The sequence below is a fragment of the Athene cunicularia genome (genome assembly GCF_003259725.1).
Source record: "Athene cunicularia isolate RWA chromosome 20 unlocalized genomic scaffold, athCun1 chr20_part1, whole genome shotgun sequence".
In the NCBI taxonomy this organism is placed as follows: domain Eukaryota; kingdom Metazoa; phylum Chordata; class Aves; order Strigiformes; family Strigidae; genus Athene; species Athene cunicularia.
Genome location: NW_020799125.1, coordinates 1,662,798 through 1,668,478, shown reverse-complemented (window position 1 = coordinate 1,668,478; position 5,681 = coordinate 1,662,798). Strand labels below are relative to the sequence as shown.

The following is a 5,681-nucleotide window of genomic DNA, read 5'->3' as shown; positions in this document are numbered from 1 at the left end:
AAGCGGCGGCGGGGCCGGTCCCGGTCCCGGTCCCTCAGCTCCGGCCGCTCGTCCCCGTCTCCCCCCGCTCGAGGGGAGCCTCAGCCCTGCCCCGCACAAGCCGCAGCGGCGCGGCTGCCCGCCGAGTCCCCGTCCCGTCGGCTCTCGGCCGCTGCACGCCGCCCCTCTGCAGCCGCTGAGGAAAACGGGAGGCGGGCCGGCCCGGTCACCTCAGGGCTTCCTCTGCAGACGAGTTCTGCGGGACCGACAACGCCTGCTCCCGGTTTTCTTATTAAAAATACAGCGCGATCTTACCTCACAGGAACTGCAGTTTTATTCATTATCTGTGAGGCAGCGAGTGCCAAAGCAAAACCGCACAGTAGCAGTGCTAAATACTGTTTTGCTTACAGTGACTTCTCTCCCAGGACAAGCGCAGCTTTGTCACAGGATTAAAATGGCAGAGGAGCTCGTCCACTGCTTGTAGACCCAGCTGCTCACATCAGCTATGCTCCCCACCCGCGCTTATTCCATCGGGGTTTTGTTTTGTTTTGGTTTTTTTTTCCTATTCAGCTTCACCTGTTCTATGAAAAAATCAAATAGCAATTGCTGCAGAAATGCCGCGGAAGCGTTTACTGGATCAGCTCATCCCCTGCAGGAAGGCTTCCCATAACTGCCCTTTAAAAATGGTTAGGCTACTCAAAACAACTCTCCAGGATCCAAGCTGCGATAAAGAGAGGGCTAACCCCTGCTCACGTTTTGTTATTTGCAATATTAGCAACAGAAACACCTACATCTCAATCCCTGAGGGGTCCCAAAGTTTACAGGACCTGAGGCCGTGCACGCTCCTGACCTGCACATCTGGAGAACCTTTCAGGCAGTTGGAAGTGTGAGGTTTGGCTCTTTGACTGACCCTGATGCTGCACATTTTCCCTCATGGGTTGGTAACACTGATTTCAGCCGGATTCCAGACAAGTGCGGTGTTTACTAAGGTGAATTAAGGAATGAAAACATGAGGAAACGTAAGAACATATTTAGCATCAATTCTACAGAATTGCAGGATTCTATCAAGTAATTTGATTACATCTCCTAGAAGTCTACATTCTGCATGAGAATTCTGGGGGTAAAAGCTCAGGATAATGTTGGAGAAGCTACTATTAGCTTTTTGCCTGATAGCATGGTCAGCCTCTTTCTCCACCTGTAAAACTGAGCAGTATTAATATTTACTTCACAGAGGAACACCCAGAGGTAAAAAAAAAAAAATCAACAGATTCCTGTGCAAAAGTACAAAACACTACGATTCAAGACAAACAGAAGTTTTTGTTCTGTAGCTACAATAAATGGAAAGCATATGGAGGGGAAATACCTAATGATTTTGTAGATCAAGTTCCACTGTGATTTATGCCCTGGGAAAAACTAATGACATGTTAATGGACAAATTTAGCATTTAGGGAGTGCTCAAACCCAGGAATTACACACCAAGACAAAGGGAACATGCAAAACAAGGAATTGCACACCAACAGCGAACAGGGGATGCCCGCAACAGGGTATCCAGCAGTGAAACAGTATTAAATTCCTCTTACATACATTTGGTAAGAGGCTTACACCATCTTAAGGTAATACTGATTTGCTTTGCACACCCAGTGAATACTGTCTAAAGCGCATTACACTTTCAACCCACAAAAAACCCTACACCTTTGTGCTAAAGCCCGTCAGAGTATCCACCTTTGCTGACAAAACACCTGTGTTACCTCCACTGAAACAGTACCCTCAGCACCTCAGTTCTTGCCCTACCCCATTCCCTTCCAAATTCTTTTCCTGTTAGAGGCTAATTTCCCTTAATTTGGGAAATTTTCTCCTGGGTTACTTGTCTGAATCTGCATTGCCCTGGCAGCAAGCAGAAGGAGCTTTTTTGGTGATCTATATAACGGCAGTTTTGTTTCAGTTGAGGCCTTCTCTCATATAACATGATAGTTTCTAACTGGTTTGACCTGAAAACTGCTGGGAAATCCAAGCAGAGATTAATGACTATCAATCAGCTTCTAAAACAGTCTAATAAGCACCTTATTTATCTCTCCCTCTTAAACACCAGAGAAGCTTATGCTGAGCTATCTACAAATCCCTTAGCACTAACTCTCCTTAAAACTTTTTTCCACTGCTTCCCAAAACCTTTTCCGCTATTAGGCAGTCACTACACCAAGACTTTCCCCTGCAGCTGACACATCTTTATTTGTTTATCCCTTGGGTTCCCCTAATTAGTCCTTTTTAAACTGTCAACAAATTGCCTGCCCTTATATTTGCAGTGTCTCACCCAAGGCTGTGACCCATAAAACTGTTGTTTGTGACAGGCACTAAGGCATCGGCTTTGTGTTGCACTGAGATAGTCTTCCCAGATCTGGGATGGCTCTTCTGCTCTCTCACCTGCCCTTCCCTTCACCAAGATAGCAACCTCTTCCAGTGTTTGAAGATGCAAAACTCTTAAATATAATACTTACTTTACGATCACCCTTTCTCTCAGTTCTTCCTCACTGAATGTTCTGGTGAGCCAATTTCAGCAACCGGGTAAAAATTAGAGAGAGTTAGCCCATGAAAAGAGCAAGGATGAAAGCAGTGAGCAAGTTCTTTCTCCTCCTCTGTGTCTGGTGTTTCTTTCTTTTTAGCAGATAAATAATCATTTTAAGTCAGAAGAGATTCATTTGTTGTTGGCTGTGCTCCAGTTTTACCTTCTTCTGTGGAAAAAGGCCTCCGTCCTCAGAGGTCAGCACATCACTCAGAACAGATACATCAGGTGTCAATGTAGTGTATCTTCTGGGTCCCTGATTCTCCAAGGCTCCCGATACTTCATTTTTCATAAAGACTAGATGAACTCAGAAAAATACTTTACTGAAAGTTAATTATATTCACATAAATAAATCCCCTTTCCTAACAGCTGACAGAAACTTGCAGGGTTTTTTTCCCCCCTCCAATTCTAGGTAAACTCTACAAACCCTACCCCCCCAATATATGTCCCATTTTTTTTTCCCCCAAGGATTTTTTGTGACTTCTCCAGGAATAAAGTGATTTTGTTTGACAATTCACTCAACTCCAAATATCAGTCATCAAAATACCTCTTTGAGATTAGGATTTATCAAATACTAATTTACATAAGAATTCTATAAACCGCACTGAATTACAGTTATTATATGTTTCTTTTCATCTCAGTTTTGTAGTCTTGCCCTAAAATCCAACTTTCCATGTCACTACTACAAGATTCTTCTAGGATTGCACCATATCTTGAAGCCACAGGATAGTTCCCCTGAATTTTAATCCAATTTTGGAGTCACAGAAATATTCTGCAAGGTTTTCCCTGAGTAATAAAAAAAAGGTTTGGTTCCAACTTTGGGGAGAACGTGAGGGGTTTTAACAGAAGTTAGGCTGTAGTGCTAGGAAAAAAAAAAGAGAATGATGTAGGAAGCTTTTGCCCTGAACTGCTACACAGCTTTGTAGCTTCCTACTCCCATCTTAATTTTGTGATGTTTAACAAAGAAAAGCCATTCAAGTTTGGTATTTCAGAATCCTTAAGTATCCCAAGCTATGAAGCACAGGGAACACAACTGTTCCTTTTCACTATAGACAGCCCCAGGTATTATACAGGGGATGATTAAACATTTATTCAGGGAGATACAACTTAAAAATGGGGGAATACAGAAGGTCACTAAGCAGTATTATATCAGGAAATAGTATAAATTGTGTCATTATTACTTAAGATACTGTTCAATTCCCCAAACCTACAGAGTTTTCATTGCACCCAGAACATTACTAGGGGAAAAAATGCCTATATCAAGATAAAGGAATTACAGTTTTTAAAGTTTTTTTATATACTTAGGATTTTACCACATTGGGTTGACGTTGCTATCAAAAAAGGTCTCACTGCAAGTAGTACTACTTAGTTGTTTAACCAAATAAAAACAATTAATGCATTAGAAAGTCACTTTGTTACCAGACTCAGTAAGAACATACTTCAACAGTGACAAAGAGAGTTTGTTGTAACTCAAGTGGTTATAACGCCTCTTCTCTCAAAAGAAAGCTCAGTTTCTAAGAAAGTTTGACATTACCAGAAACTAAAAAGCTAGGGAAAGAATATAAAAAAAAAAATTAAAAAAAAAAAAAGAAAAAAAAGGGTGGGGTGGGGGTGCTAGAATGCAGCTGGCCATGATATTCAGCACAGAAGCATTACAAACTTCTTTTTGTTAACATTATGGTCAGAAAAAAATGCCAACTTCTACAAATATTTTTTTAAAACCCTCAAACTGTTTTTCATGACAAGCAAACCCACAACTCAGAAGCTGCTTTTAGCCCATTTTTATTTTTCTTTAGCTCAGGGACAATAAAGGGGTAAAGGAGAACTTCTGCTGCACTTGGTTGAACACCCCAACCTCAGGAAGAACAGGTGTCAACACCACACTAGCAAGTATGCGACCAAACAGCAGCTCACACATTTTAGCTTAATATATTATTCTACTTATTAGAAAACAATTACACCTAATCTTTACCTGTAAACAACAATTGTAGTATAAATTACACTCTATTGCCTCCTCTCTGCTTGGGGTACGTCTCCCTCTATAGAAAAGTCCGGACACCCTCCTAGAAAAGGGGCGCCCTCCTCTCTCCCTCGGGAGCCTGCTGAGAAACTCCACCTTTTAGGGAGGAGCTGACAAGAACCAGACAAGACATCTGAGCCCAGTTCAGTCTGAAGGTTGATGTTTCTCAAAGAAATTAATTGAGATTAGATTTTAGATTAAAACCCGAGGAAGAGGCCTCTCCAATCAATAGGAGCGCTTACCACGCCGTAGCTTTGTCGTATGGCTAACCGCTAATGGCATTACTAAATATTTGAAGTTCTTTGTTCAAAATTCTGTATTGTTTATAAACTTGGGAGTTTTGTTTGAGGGAATTAAGTTAAATCATAAATTACTGATTACACTGTATTTTTTTATCAGTTTCAATGTTGGGACAATTGCAATAAAAGAGTTTTGGAGGCTGCACTTTATCGCACAGGTACAAAATTGAGTAATTGTATTCCCAGTTTAAGTGAAATTACATTTTTTCTGAGTATCATTTGCAGCATTTCACGTGTAGAAGTTGTATGTCTTAAGCCTACTCTCCATTTAAACATACAAATCAAGGTGCGTTCTTGGCTTTTCTGCGGAGTGCTTTGACTCACAAACCCAGCTGGATCTAGCCGCAGCGAGTTTATAAACTCTCCTCAGCCGCCAATACGAATTTCGACAGAGCTCATAAATCAGAGCCCTCAGCAGGGCCAGTTCACAGTCCAGCGCACCAGCGGCACATTTGGTGGAACTGTGTGTTGATGCCCCAGGCTGTGACCTGCAGCAAACCCCTTCCGTGACCCTGGCAGGCTGTCGGGGCCAGCTCAGCGGGCAGCAGCCCTTGGTCGAGTGGCCAACCCTTGCCAAGCACGGCCCTACAACAATGCTGCCGCCGACCCCGGCTCGGAGCCGTTACACCCTGACATGGCGGTGCCTGCGCACACGCCACCGGAGCAGGGACCGGACCAGCCCATCAATCCGTTTCTGCTTCAGCTGTTACTGCCAGGGCGGGCGTCCCTCTCCCAGGGAGGTTCACGCTGCCACCCAAGGCGTTATGAAAGCGCCGGGGAGGGATATGAGCCACAGAGCAGCTGCGGCAGCGCCCGGCCGCGAGGG

The 5,681-nt window shown here is 43.4% G+C and overlaps 1 protein-coding gene across 1 annotated transcript in view; it reads right to left on the bottom strand.

Annotated features, from left to right (window-relative positions):
• Window positions 1–414, bottom strand: part of DIDO1 (death inducer-obliterator 1) — a 51,594-nt gene extending 51,180 nt beyond the window's left edge. Inside the window, exon 1 of the mRNA XM_026862020.1 lies at window positions 295–414. The gene's annotated coding sequence lies outside the window, so the exon portion shown is untranslated. The remainder of the gene's footprint in view (window positions 1–294) is intronic.
• Between the last annotated feature and the right edge of the window lie 5,267 nt (window positions 415–5,681).